Source organism: Erpetoichthys calabaricus, chromosome 6 (assembly GCF_900747795.2).
Source record: "Erpetoichthys calabaricus chromosome 6, fErpCal1.3, whole genome shotgun sequence".
Lineage (NCBI taxonomy): Eukaryota > Metazoa > Chordata > Cladistia > Polypteriformes > Polypteridae > Erpetoichthys > Erpetoichthys calabaricus.
The window spans coordinates 36,064,305-36,076,845 of NC_041399.2; the positions used below are offsets into that span (position 1 = coordinate 36,064,305).

Below are 12,541 nucleotides of genomic sequence, written 5' to 3' on the forward strand. Positions count from 1 at the left end.
GGCTGGGATTGGCTCCAGCAGACCCCTGTGACCCTTTAGTTAGGATATAGTGGGTTGGATAATGGATGGATGGATAGTTATGCAAATAAATAACGCATTAAAATAATACTTCATATAATAACAATGTTGACAAAAAAAGAAACATTAAAAAAGGGATTTTATTAGCATCAGTGAATCCATTCATTTTAACCCGCTTACTTTAATACAGATCATGAAGGAGCTGACATCTGCCACAGCTGCATCAGGTGTAAGGCAGGAATGAAATCTGGACAAGACGCTTGGTCAGCACAGGGTATATTGTGTACACACACACACACACACACTCATTCACAATTGGCTGATTTTTGAGATGCCAAATAAACTAGTATGTATGTTTTTAGAATCAGGAGTAAACAAAAAAACTAGGAGAAAGGCCTCCACAAACCGAATAAGAATATACAGATTTCATATTTGCAGCTGCCCTGACCTTGTCTCTGGATGTCTGAAGCAGCAGTGCCAACCACTAACCAACAAAGCTTCAGTTTTAAATAAAATTCTCATAATTCACCAAACATCCCTGTTATTTCTTGTTCGTGACGGGGTGTGCTAATATAAGACCTTCACTACTGATATCCTCAATCCTACCATCACACAAGCAAATGTGATATTTATTGATGTAGTGCAGTATTTCAGCTTTTCAAGTCACATATCTCCCCTTTCTGCTTGTGCAGGATCAGGTTCCTCGATAATGAGAGCATTCTGCACTCCCCCACCCACTGTCTCCCCACAGAGCGCCAACAGGTGCAGCATGATGGCGTCCCCCAGCACCACACTGAATTCAGCCAGGTAGCTGTCAATGCCTGACTCGTAATTCAAGTCAAGCCAACTTTATTGTCATCTTTACATAGTTGAATAAAATGCTTCCCTTCATGTCTCCTCAGAACAGTTGACAAAAATACAGTATCAAATAAATAAATCAAATTAAATAAATACGGATCTGGTAGTGGAGTACAGCTTATCTAGCATAAAGGAAGGTTCCAAGGCCGACATACCCGCCATAGGGTCAACGGTGCCATCAGCTGTGTCTGCCTTGGTGGTGTTTGGGGAGTACAGTCTCTAGTAGTCTTGGATCACTTGCGTTACCTACTGTACTTTTTCCCCAGCTAATTTTATTAAGTGACTGGAATGGAACTGTTTAAAGTAGGGGTTGCACTTCTCATTATTCTAAAAGTGCTCCTCTTTAGAATGGAAGGCATGGATTCCTGCTTTAGGTGCCTTTTCAGGCCTTCTTTGGTCACCTGCCACTCACGTCTTACAGTTTAAGAAAGCATGGATTCCTTATTTTACTTGTCACTCCTTTTTTTTCATCTTGTACCATTTACATATATTTTTTGATATACTTTGTTAAAACCAGAAGGGAAACTGTCTTTTAACATGACTGTTAGTGGTTAGGGCGTACAGGCAGCCATTGTGCGGCACCCCTGGAGCAGTTTTCAATTTTGCTTAAGGGCCCAAAAGAGTAGGATCCTTTTTGGCCATAACAAGATTTGAACCAGCAACCTTCCAGATATCAGCATAGATCCTTAGCTATTTTATCTGTAGATTTGTGAAATCACTGAGACAGCACTTTTGTTAGGGGTTTCTTCATTGGTGCCACCATTTTGTGTATTGTGGTACAGATTGTAGAATGTCATTTAAGGTGTTAATTTGGTTATACTTACGAGAGTACTGTGGTTGTATTACAGTTATGTAATTACTTATTTTTCTGTCTTTTATATTGATACTACCATTCATAATATATACCTGTTTTTGCATGAGTCCAGAAATGTGACTGGCTTTAATCCCATCCATAGTTGGTTCCTGCCTTATTCCCATTGTTGCCAGGATTGTCTCCAACTCTCCTGCAAAAGTGAATTAGACAGGCAGTTTCAGAAAACAAAATGGAGTGGAGGAACATCATACATAGAAAGATTTGCATAGTTCTGTATAATTTTCAACATAATAAAAATTTTACAACTACAAGACAGACATATATGTTCAAAATGCATTTTTAATGTGTCATTGCTTACCCAATTATTAGAGTGGATAAAGTTCTGAGTACCCCAGGACGCAGAACATTACCTACCAGTACTAAAACGTTAACACAAATATAAAGCACAGTCACAAGAGAATGCTGAACCTGAGAACAAAGACAGAAAGATCAGCTAAACTCAAAAGGATTAACTGTAATGACAAGCCGGCAAACAAGGGATTCCCCCGGGCCCAGAAATGGGAATCACTTTTGTGTACACACCGAAGAGTGACGACGCAGCTTTTGGCCACGCCTCCTGTGCGGTGGGGCGATCACGTGGCCCACGGGGTGGGCGTGCCGAATGAAGAAAGGAAGCCCCGCTAGTAGTGTGTCAGGGACTGACAGGGAAAGCGGAGCGCGAGGAGAGAGTGGGTGAGTCAAGTGTATTTAAAGATGCACGATCCAATTTCGCGTTATGTCGCAGATCCGGGGGGCCGACCTCGTAGCACGGTACCGTCTCTTTCTTGTGGCGTGTTGTCCAAGCGAAGCTTCACTATTGTTGAATAAAGTTGGGCATGGGCTTTCTTTGAAATCTGAGGGAGTTTGCAACGAGCTATTTTGTGGTTAAAGTACAGCATTGTTATCGGACGGAAGCAGGAGACAAATTTGGAGAAAGTGGTCCACGTTAGACAAGCACTGCTCTGACATCGCGTTGCGTAAGCATCTAATAATATGAGCGGAACCCATGTGCTTTGTTGAAACAGACGAGCAAAGGAGGGCGTGAAGAAGTAGTCCCTTTCTCTCTTAAGTGAAAAGGAGGTGAGTGTTATTATTATTTTTGTATCTCTTCCCGCGTTGTTTTTTTCTGGCGTGACACTCATTGTAACGTTGGAGGCTGCAACTGAGCCGTATACGTTGGTCTTTTTTGAGAGTAAACCGGTATTCCTCTTTGACACGCCTCTCTCACTCCCTTGTTAACGTTACAAATAAAGAACAGCTGTGTCATTGCACTGGGGAAAAGAAAGATGACAACCAGCTCCTTGTAAATCACTCTGCGTTATCGGTCTGGATGTGGTTAAGCCGCCCCGCTCCGTATTTGTGATCGTGGCGTTTCCGTGCGGCTCATTCTCCAAAAGCACGCGTGCGCACTGCAGCCAAATTCCACCTGAGCTGTCACCGGTTTCCAGCTGCTAGACTGCTGTCCAGCCGGAGCCGCCCAGAGCGGGAACGCCCAGAGTGCTCGCTGCGCACCTGCCATTTGTTTTTGGTGATTTGACTTTGACGTTTCAAGAGGAGGGCCGAGGTAAGACTCGCGCTGTGATTCGGGGGACCGAGGCTTCTGCAGGCGTTTCCGGCGTGATCATTTAATCACGAAAAGAGGCGTGGCTTTGTGGAAATCATCAAAGTTTTATATGGACGTGGTTCTGAATGTGTGCATTTCGGGTGTGGGAATATGTTCTGTTATTTTTTTATTCGTTTGTAGGTAGAAAACGAACAGCGTCGACAAAACTACTCAAAATTGCATCATTCCGGCTTTAGCGTCCTGTGCAAAGTTTAAAAAAAAATACCCCGAAAAGCAAAAGAGTCGTTATGCAAATATTTCTGTTTTGTCTGAAAATAGGCGTTTGAAAATAGAATGTAAATGTAAATAGAATGTAAACATATGCTAATTCCTTTTTTTGCTTCCATTAAAAAAGTTGGCATAAGACTTACCCTCTCCAAAAAACAGCACAGCCGAGCAGTTGTCTTTTTGTCCGGTCCCATTCTCCGTGGTTCCTTTGCTCTTCGAGCCAAGCACTTTTCACTCAGGAGTAGATAGATGGAAACTTATTTCTTACGGGGCAAATTTTGCTTTTTACAGAAGCTCCAGAAATGAATAAAAATTATGTTAGGTCAAACAACAAATACATCAGAACCACTGAAAAACAAGACCACAGACTTGGTAGTTACAGTCGTGGTGAGGCATTATGTAGCTGTATTGCCTTGGGCTTAAAGGAGCCCCAGTAGTGTTTGACATACTGCATGTGCAACTTGGTTCATAATGACCATCAGTTTTGTTTCCATTAGCTCTTCCGCCGCCATCTCCAGGGTGATGAGACTGACTCCCATAACTGAGCAAGCCTTTTTAATTAGCTTGTTGGTTTGGTGGGTCACACATGAAGTGATGTTACTGTCCCAGCAGCCTATACAGCCTAGAACATCGCACTGGCCATCACAGAACTGTAGAATATGTAAAGGATACCAGTACCAGGGCCACCATTTAGCCCTAACTGGCAAAACCAAAAGAATTGTAACCAATTGTATCACAAATATTGTAAGTCATGTTGGATTAATGTATCAACCAAATATGTAAAAAGCCCTTTCTTATGCTGTATATACCTCCTCTGTATTATGAGACCAGTCCATTCTGTCATTGGTGTGGATCCTCAAGCCCCTGTAGCAATGCGCCACCTCCACTTTCGCATCCACTCCATGAACAGTGACCAGGCATAGAAACTCTTTGCTACGGCAAAAGTCAATAGCCAGTTCCTTGGTTTTGCTGATGTTAAGTTGCAGTTATTTCTGTTCCAAGAAACATAGTTTACCACCTGACTCCAATACTTTTTCTCATCACCCTTATTAATACACCCCATAAGTGCAAAATCACCTGAGATTCTCTGCAAGTGGCATGACCTGGTGTTATATTTATAATCTGAGGGTGTACAGGGTGAAGAGGAAAAGGGACAGGACTGTTCCTGACCGTGCACCAAGGCTGGTCATGACCATATCTGAGAACACAGTCTTTGAGCCTCCCAGACTGTGGTCTGCCAGACAGGTAGTCCTTTAACCAGGATATAGCATAGACTCATCTCTGAGCTTACTCCTTAACAGGGAGTGCAGAATGGTGTTGAAAGCATGAAAGATTCACGGACTCAGTGACCCAAAGGCAACACAGCTTATGGAAATGCTAGATGTCTCTGCTTGTGTGATATATATTCATAATAATATATTCACCACGGTTTTCAGTCTGTTTTGGCCCACTGATCAGCAATATAGTTGGTGGAGTAGGGAATTACTACTTGGCAAGTTCACGGAGGTTTGTGAGGTGCACTTTCACCCAACAAGATCCTGGTGAAATAATGCCTGATCAGGTGACCATTGAAAATGCACTATTATCATCTTCTCTTTCTCTCTCCCTGTTATTTGCACCCTTTCATGTCTCTGAAAGCCTGTCTTACTGCTCCATTCTTTGTTATATACTGTAAGGCTTTGTATGATCCTCTACCCCTAACTTCTCAGTGGTTAGATTGGGTAGACTTTTATCTCAGAGGGCAATTTATTTATGGCAGGAAAGTACAAAACATATAAGGCACTGTTACAAGAAAGTAACCCAAGACTCAACAACTGACAATTTATAATTCAGTTCAGTGACTGAAGTCTGCTTTAAACCAATAATTTTACTGCTAATATTAACAATGGTTGTTAAGATAGTTTATATCTGTAATATTCTGGTTGCCAAACCAATATATAAAAGCAAAGGTAACCGCAGATTTAATAATTTGGAAAAAATTGCCGCTATGGTTTTCTCCATTTTTAAAACGATTGAGTTTCCCCAGGAAACATTAGAACTGTGTCTACTCCTTACAGATTTTTGCAGTGTTAAGATCAAACTTTAGCCGATTATCAATGATTATCTCACTCTCTAGGTATTTGTATTAGTCCACCATGTTCACGGCCTCCCCTTTAATTAATGTTGAGACAGTGGAGAGCAGGGAGTACCTAAAATCTGCAAGCATATCCTCTGTCTTAGAGATATTTAGCTATAAAAACAGGGATCACACTATTGAACAAACTCCTTAACAGCAGGTCTCATTTGTCTCGGGATCTCACATTATCCTCTCCTCTTTGCTGAGATGCCATTTTCAAAAATATCAAATTTTCATATTTCCAACCACCAACTTTCTCAGTTTTACTTTTGTTTATAGGTTATCTCTTACTGCCCACATAATGTCTCAGGGACAATTCTGTGCAGGTATTGTCTTTGTCCTCAAGGGGTGTGTGATATTGGCAAAAAAATATATCTCTGTTTTCTGGAAGTTTGACAATAACGATATTTAGATGATATTTTGCATCCTTTTAAAACATGTTTGTAAAAGTCTTATTGATCTAGTTTGGTCTTGTTAATAGGATATTAATTGTAGCTTACTAATGATATTTATGAACAGTTAAAGAAAACAGGTCTTATTTATTTACTTAAAACTGAAGTGAAATAACACAAAAACATTACAATCACCAGTCAAACTATCAGTGAAATCAAACAGTGCAGTATTTACACAAAATGCCAATGAAACCATTATAAACAGACACAACTATTTTAAACAGACACTTACCCTTAATATAAACACAATATGAATGCAAAGGGAATAAAATAGTAAACATAACAGTCTGGATAAACATAAACTGCTCTGTTGTAAGGTGAATTGTGCAGCATACAAGCAAAAACAAAAATCTAACGTACTGTACTATAGTGTAAAAATCCAATGTTCTGTCAAATACTGCGCAAGAAATTTAAACTATTGCATTTGTAAACGGGTTCTGTCATATAATAATAATAATAACAATACATTTTATTTATATAGCACCTTTCCCGTGCTCAAGGCCCTTCATAGTTTAAGATAGAACAGCAGGGTATACAGTATATAGCGTTGTACTAAACCAGATAAATAAATAAAGAAGAGTAAGATAGTAAATTCAGAGAAAAAAAGTCTAACAGACAACATAACTGATGGTCTCGCACACACACACACAGGTTACAAGAGCAACTTGACATAGCGGTAAACTGAAAGAAGGGTAATAAAGTCAAGTAGAGCTAAAAGCCTACCTGAACAGATGAGTTTTGTGTTGTTTTTTAAAAGAATTCATGGAGTCAGCTGACCTGATTAATTTCGGTAGGTCATTCTAGAGTCTGGGCGCTATACAGCTGAAGGCCTTGTCACCCATGGAGTGTAGATTAGTGTGGAGTACAACAAGATTACCAGAATCAGAGGACCTTAGTGGGCAGACAGGCACATAGTGATGGAGAAGGTCACTGATGTAGTTTGGCACAAGGTCATTTAAGGCTTTGTAGGTTATTAGTAGGATTTTATATTCGATTCTATAAGACACAGAGAGCCAGTGAAGGCAGAGCAGGACGGGTGTGATGTGCTCACTACTGCTGGTCCGAGTTTTGAATAAGCTGGAGCTGTGATATAAGATTAGAAGGGGCACCTGCCAGAAGGGAATTGCAATAATCGATGCAGGATGTGATAAAAGCATGGACGAGTTTCTCAGCATTGGAAAAGGAGAGGAAGGAGCGAACATGGGATATGTTACAGAGGTGAAAGTAAGAAAGTTTCTTAATGTGGTTTATGTGGGCTGAATAATCAAAAATGACACCCAAGATTCTTTGCAGTAGAGGCAGGTCTGATGAGATCACCGCCAAGATAGACTGGGAAGGAGCTCATTTTATTAAGTTACACTTTAGTCCCAATTTACAGGAGTTCAGTTTTGTTGCAATTTAATTTTAAAGAGTTCTGCTCCATCCTTGTTTTAATTTCACTGAGGCAAGTTTTGAGCTGAGAAAGCTCTGATGAAGTTCCACTTTTAACATTGAAATAGAGTTGAGTGTCATCTGCATAAAAATGATAACCCAGTCCAAAGCTACGAATAATATGGCCAAAGGAGGCATATAAATACAGAAAAGCAGAGGGCTGAGGACAGAGCCCTGAGGAACTCCTTGTGTGACTGGCGCTGAGCTGGACCTGCTGTTGCCAAGACTAACAAACTCTTGCCTAACAGTCAGATAGGACTTGAACCATTGGAAGGCAGTGCCAGAGATACCCAGCATGTTCTCCATTCTGGACAGTAGAATGTCATGTCTGACAGTTTCAAGTGCTGCACTGCGGTCTAATAGAATTAATATGCTGGTTTGTCCAGAGTCTGCTGCCATAAGCAAATCATTTGTTACCCGTAGCAGAGCAGTTTCACAGCTGTGCTGCGCCCTGAAACCAGACTGAAAGGGTTCCATCAGATTATTAGAAGTTAAGTAGTTTGGGAGTTGGGAAGCTATAACACGCTCAAGAACTTTTGACTGAAAAGATAAGTGGGAAATAGGCCGGAAATTGTTAAGATTATCAGCATCAAGACCAGACTTTTTTAACATTGGGGTTACAGAAGCGGTTTTAAAAGTGAGCGGCACAGAGCCAGTGTCAAGGGATGAGTTTATTATTGTTGTAATAGTCGGGATTATGGTATGAAGGCAGGATTTAAGTAGTGTGCTGGGGATGGGGTCCAGTACACTAGTAGTCGGCCTCATCTTACAAAGCAGGTTATTAACAAACGCAGAAGTGACTGGTGAGAACTTAGAGAAGGAGCTGGATGGAGTGGGAAAATGGAGAGATATAAACAGATGATGTATTTATGTTAGTTGAATTATTTAAATCTTTAATTTTGTTACGGAAAAAGTGGAAGAATTTCTCACAGACTTCAGTAGAAGAGGTAGTTGGGCCAGATGCGGATTAGAGCCGTTTATTAACTACAGAGAACATATATTACACAAAGATACAAAAAGCCCAAATCTGTACAATTTTAAACAACTTACTTATTTCAAGTTCTGTCCAATTTTGCACAAAGATATCAGAAAAAATAAAACAATTTAAAAATGCTATTGAGGAATCTTCAAGTTGTGTGACAGAAACACCAGTCTGTCCACAGCATGTGGCTTCAGAGCAGCACAGTTACATTTTACAACATTTCCTCAGCTTCTGAAAGCCCTCTCAGAAGGGCTGCTTGAGGCAGGGATGCACGGGTACTTTTTTCAAGTTCCCCCAATTTGGGGAAATGTGCTTTCCACCCCTTAAGTGGATTTACATAACTGTCCACCTCAGGTATCATCAAGTAGCTGTTGATCTCTTTTTCAGTGGCAGTACGCAGAGACTCGCCTTCTCAGAATTCCTGTGTATTTTTTTTTTTTTTTAATAGCTGCTAAAATACTTTTTTCAACCAAACGTAGTCATTTCAGATGTATAGAAAGGTTGGGATTTATGGGCAAAGCATCTCTGTTCCGCTTCATTATTGGTTTAACATTGTCATTATTGTACATACTTTATACATGAGTCGTGGCAGGATGGCGTGGGGCGAGGTGGTGGGGATCTGTGCGAGTGTTTTAAATAATGAAAGAAAAAAAAATGCATCGGAATCGAGGACCTCCAACTAAGACAGCCTGCAAAATAAAATTTGCCTGATATACTACTTATAGAAATAAAAATAATATGTTTTTTGCGTAATTCATTCCAACAGTTTTTATTTTCTTGCCTGACACCTACGTGGCTCTGTAATCGCTGACGATGCATGCCTATGCACTCACTTTGCACACTCGCAGCAGTCTGTCCTGTTAGGTTACACGAGACAGTGAATGCGTGGACATTCAGGTTGCTTTTGATTGTTTTTTGCAAAGTGAGTGACATACTTTATTTTCAGCTTGCACGTTGTTAAAGCAACAATTAAGATATTTTTGTAGATGATGCATCTTGCACACTCCCTCTCTCTCCAGTTTTATCAGTTTTTATCCCTACCTGCATTTCATATTCTTATAGTACATATTAGTTTTGGTTTTTTGACATTGATCAGCAGGAAAAGGCACATTAATGTCAAAGTGAAAATGATCTCTACAAAGTATTGCAAATATAATAAAACACAAAATAAAGTAATTTTACCCAGTCAGTATTTAGTAGATGAACCTTTACGAGCTGACAGCCTTGAGTCTGTGTGCACAGATCTCTTATCAATTTTGTACATTTGGACAATGTGATGTTTCTTCATTCTTCTTAGAAAAACTTCTCAACCTCTGTCAGGTTGCATGGAGATTGTGAATAAATAGCCTTTTCCCAAGTCCAGCTACACATTCTCCATTGGACTGAAATGTGGACTCTGACTCGGACACTCCAATATTGTTACTTTTATCCATTCCTGTGTATGCTTGGCTTTATGCTTGGCATCATTGTCTTGTTGCAAACAAATTATCTCCCAAGCTCGGGTTTCTTGCAGACTACATTTGTTTTTCTTCCAGAATTTTTCCATGTTTTGATGTATTCATTTTAACCTTAGAATCAATCCAGGACCTGCTGGAACAGTGGCACATAAAGTTGAAACTGGTAAAGCGCCTGGGATGCAGTTTTCTGCACAGTCTCTCCAGTCTTAGCCCCTGCAACGTGCAACTTAATCAGAGTTCTCATAGGTCTTTTGGTGACCTCTTCACTTGTCGTCGTCTTGTTCTTGCATGATCAGTCAGTATTTGTGGACAGCCTATTCTAGGAATATTTACAGCTCTGCCATACTCTTTCCACTTCTTAATGATTGATTTAACTGGACTCCAAGAGATATTTAGTGCCTTGGGTATTTTCTTGTATCCATTCCCTGACTTGTCCTGTTCAATGACCTTTTCGAGGAGTTGTTTGGCATATTTCTTTATATTTATTGTGTATGTTAGGCAATAATACTGACTCACCACAAGTTGGACCTTCCAGATAAGGTGTATTTATACAACAGTCAATTGAATCTCCTTGATTACAGACAGCTGAACTCCACTGAACTAATTCTGTGCCTTCTAAAAACAAATTGGCTATACCAGGGATAATTTAAGTGTGTCATGTTAAAGGGGGTGAATACTTGTATGATCAGCCATTTTGTGTTTTATATTTGTAACTAATCTAAACCTCTTCACAGGGATTTGTTTTCACTTTTACTTTAAAGACTTTCTGTTGTTCAGCATGGAAAAAAGCCAAAATTAAATCCACTGTAATTTAATATTGTACAGTATAATAATGTAAAAACTTCCTATGTTATGAATACTTTTTAAAGACACTGTATATACCTAGAACTTTCTGGTTTTGTGACCTGTGGTCACCAGTGTAAATTCTTCTGTTTGGGAACAGAAGCTTCTAAACATCTCCTTGCTGCTTGACGGTAGACGCCAGACCTGATTTAAAATGATAAAATAACTTTCATTCTTTTTATAATTTAATTCTTTAGGAGTTACCTGTATCACACATTAATTGATTATCTAGCATTTCTATTTATTGATGGGGTTCTTCTGCTTCCAAACTTAAATATTTTATGAACAGAAGCTTTTGATGCAGTCTCTCCACTTGTCAGGTATAGTGGTGTGGTCAGTTGGGGCAGTTGCAGTTCCTGATGGTATGGCACAAGACATTGTGTGTGGGAGATGGGCACCATTTGGGCTTATTTTGCAAACTGATTGATTGTTGTTCTGGCATGTTGATCTACTATATAATAAAACACTAAGATCTGTGTGTGTGTGTCCTGTCCCTCAATAAAAATTGATCATAAAAATGCCTTAATGTGAAACTCTGGCCATGTCAGTTTTCTTTGTATTTTGTAATGGCTCAAATGTCACAAGAAGCATAGGAGAGGACCTTTGACATACTGCAGGGAATCATGTGCCAGAGATTGAGCTGCTGCATTTTGTCCTGAGTTTTGGCAAGATGTTAGCAGATGGGTAGGGCAGATGACCATCCAAGGTGTGGTAACTCCAGAGTACATCAGATGAGGCCATCTAGATAACTGTTTTAGATCTGCTACCCATACTCCTGTTGAAACTTTTGGCAGACGCATTGTCTACCTCAGTGATGGGACAGACTCCATGCTGCTATCTTTGGAGCAATGTGGCCCTCTGCTCACACCCCTGGGGTTGGAATGCCTTTTCTCCTATCCTTAACCCCATAGACAACTTTTACAGTTGTACTAAATTGCTAAATTTGCTGCAGCGAAGAGGCCACAGCTTCATCGGGACCTTTATATAGTCCCAAAATTGCATATTCATTCATTGGCTAGTTTCAAGCAGTGGTGGCTGCAAGTGGCAGTTGCTTAACATACTGAAGGACCCAAGTACAACTATTATTAGTGTTAAATCTTGTTGTTGTTTTGGTTTTTTTTTTGTGCTAAAGTTGCACTATATTCTTTCTCTTGTTTATTCTTATTTTAGTATTGAAGGTTGAACCAACAATTAATGCTTCATTTGTTTGCTCCAAATGAAAGGTAATATGTAAATGGAAATATATGGAGTGAATCCTATAAATGGCATATGAGCAAAATACATACTGTAGGTCACTATTGAAGGGTCCCTACTTTGCCAGTACGTACAGTGTTTTCAGGTCATGGTAAACCATCCAGTAATTACAGCCACATATCCATTCTATTTGTTCTGCACATCCTTAAATACATTTCTTAAATGGTGTAATGGTCATTACATTCCCACAAAATCAGTGGAAATGATAATAAAATACAAGATCCAAAAGAAAATGTCCGAAAGAGAGGTGTCAGTATACATAGGAAGGGAAGATCCTGCTATACTGGAAATTACCAAAACCATTAAGATCATTTACTGTTATTTTTTGGGATTAAAGGTAATTATTTGATGAGATGTCTCAGAAGCAAGAGTAAAATTTTTCTCCAGAAAGGAAATGCATAGACATTGTTGTGAAGATATTTGTTTGAATTTGCCATTGCTTTAGT

The 12,541-nt window shown here is 39.7% G+C and overlaps 1 protein-coding gene across 2 annotated transcripts in view; it reads left to right on the forward strand.

Moving 5' to 3' along the window:
- The first annotated feature begins 2,331 nt into the window (after positions 1–2,331).
- mapre2 (microtubule-associated protein, RP/EB family, member 2) overlaps positions 2,332–12,541 on the forward strand; it is a 129,528-nt gene continuing 119,318 nt past the window's right edge. Inside the window, exon 1 of one of the 2 annotated variants that reach the window (XM_028803492.2) lies at positions 2,332–2,422. The gene's annotated coding sequence lies outside the window, so the exon portion shown is untranslated. Of the gene's footprint in view, positions 2,423–2,494; positions 2,810–12,541 lie in introns of those variants that run through there. The other variant, XM_028803493.2, reaches the window with a different exon arrangement.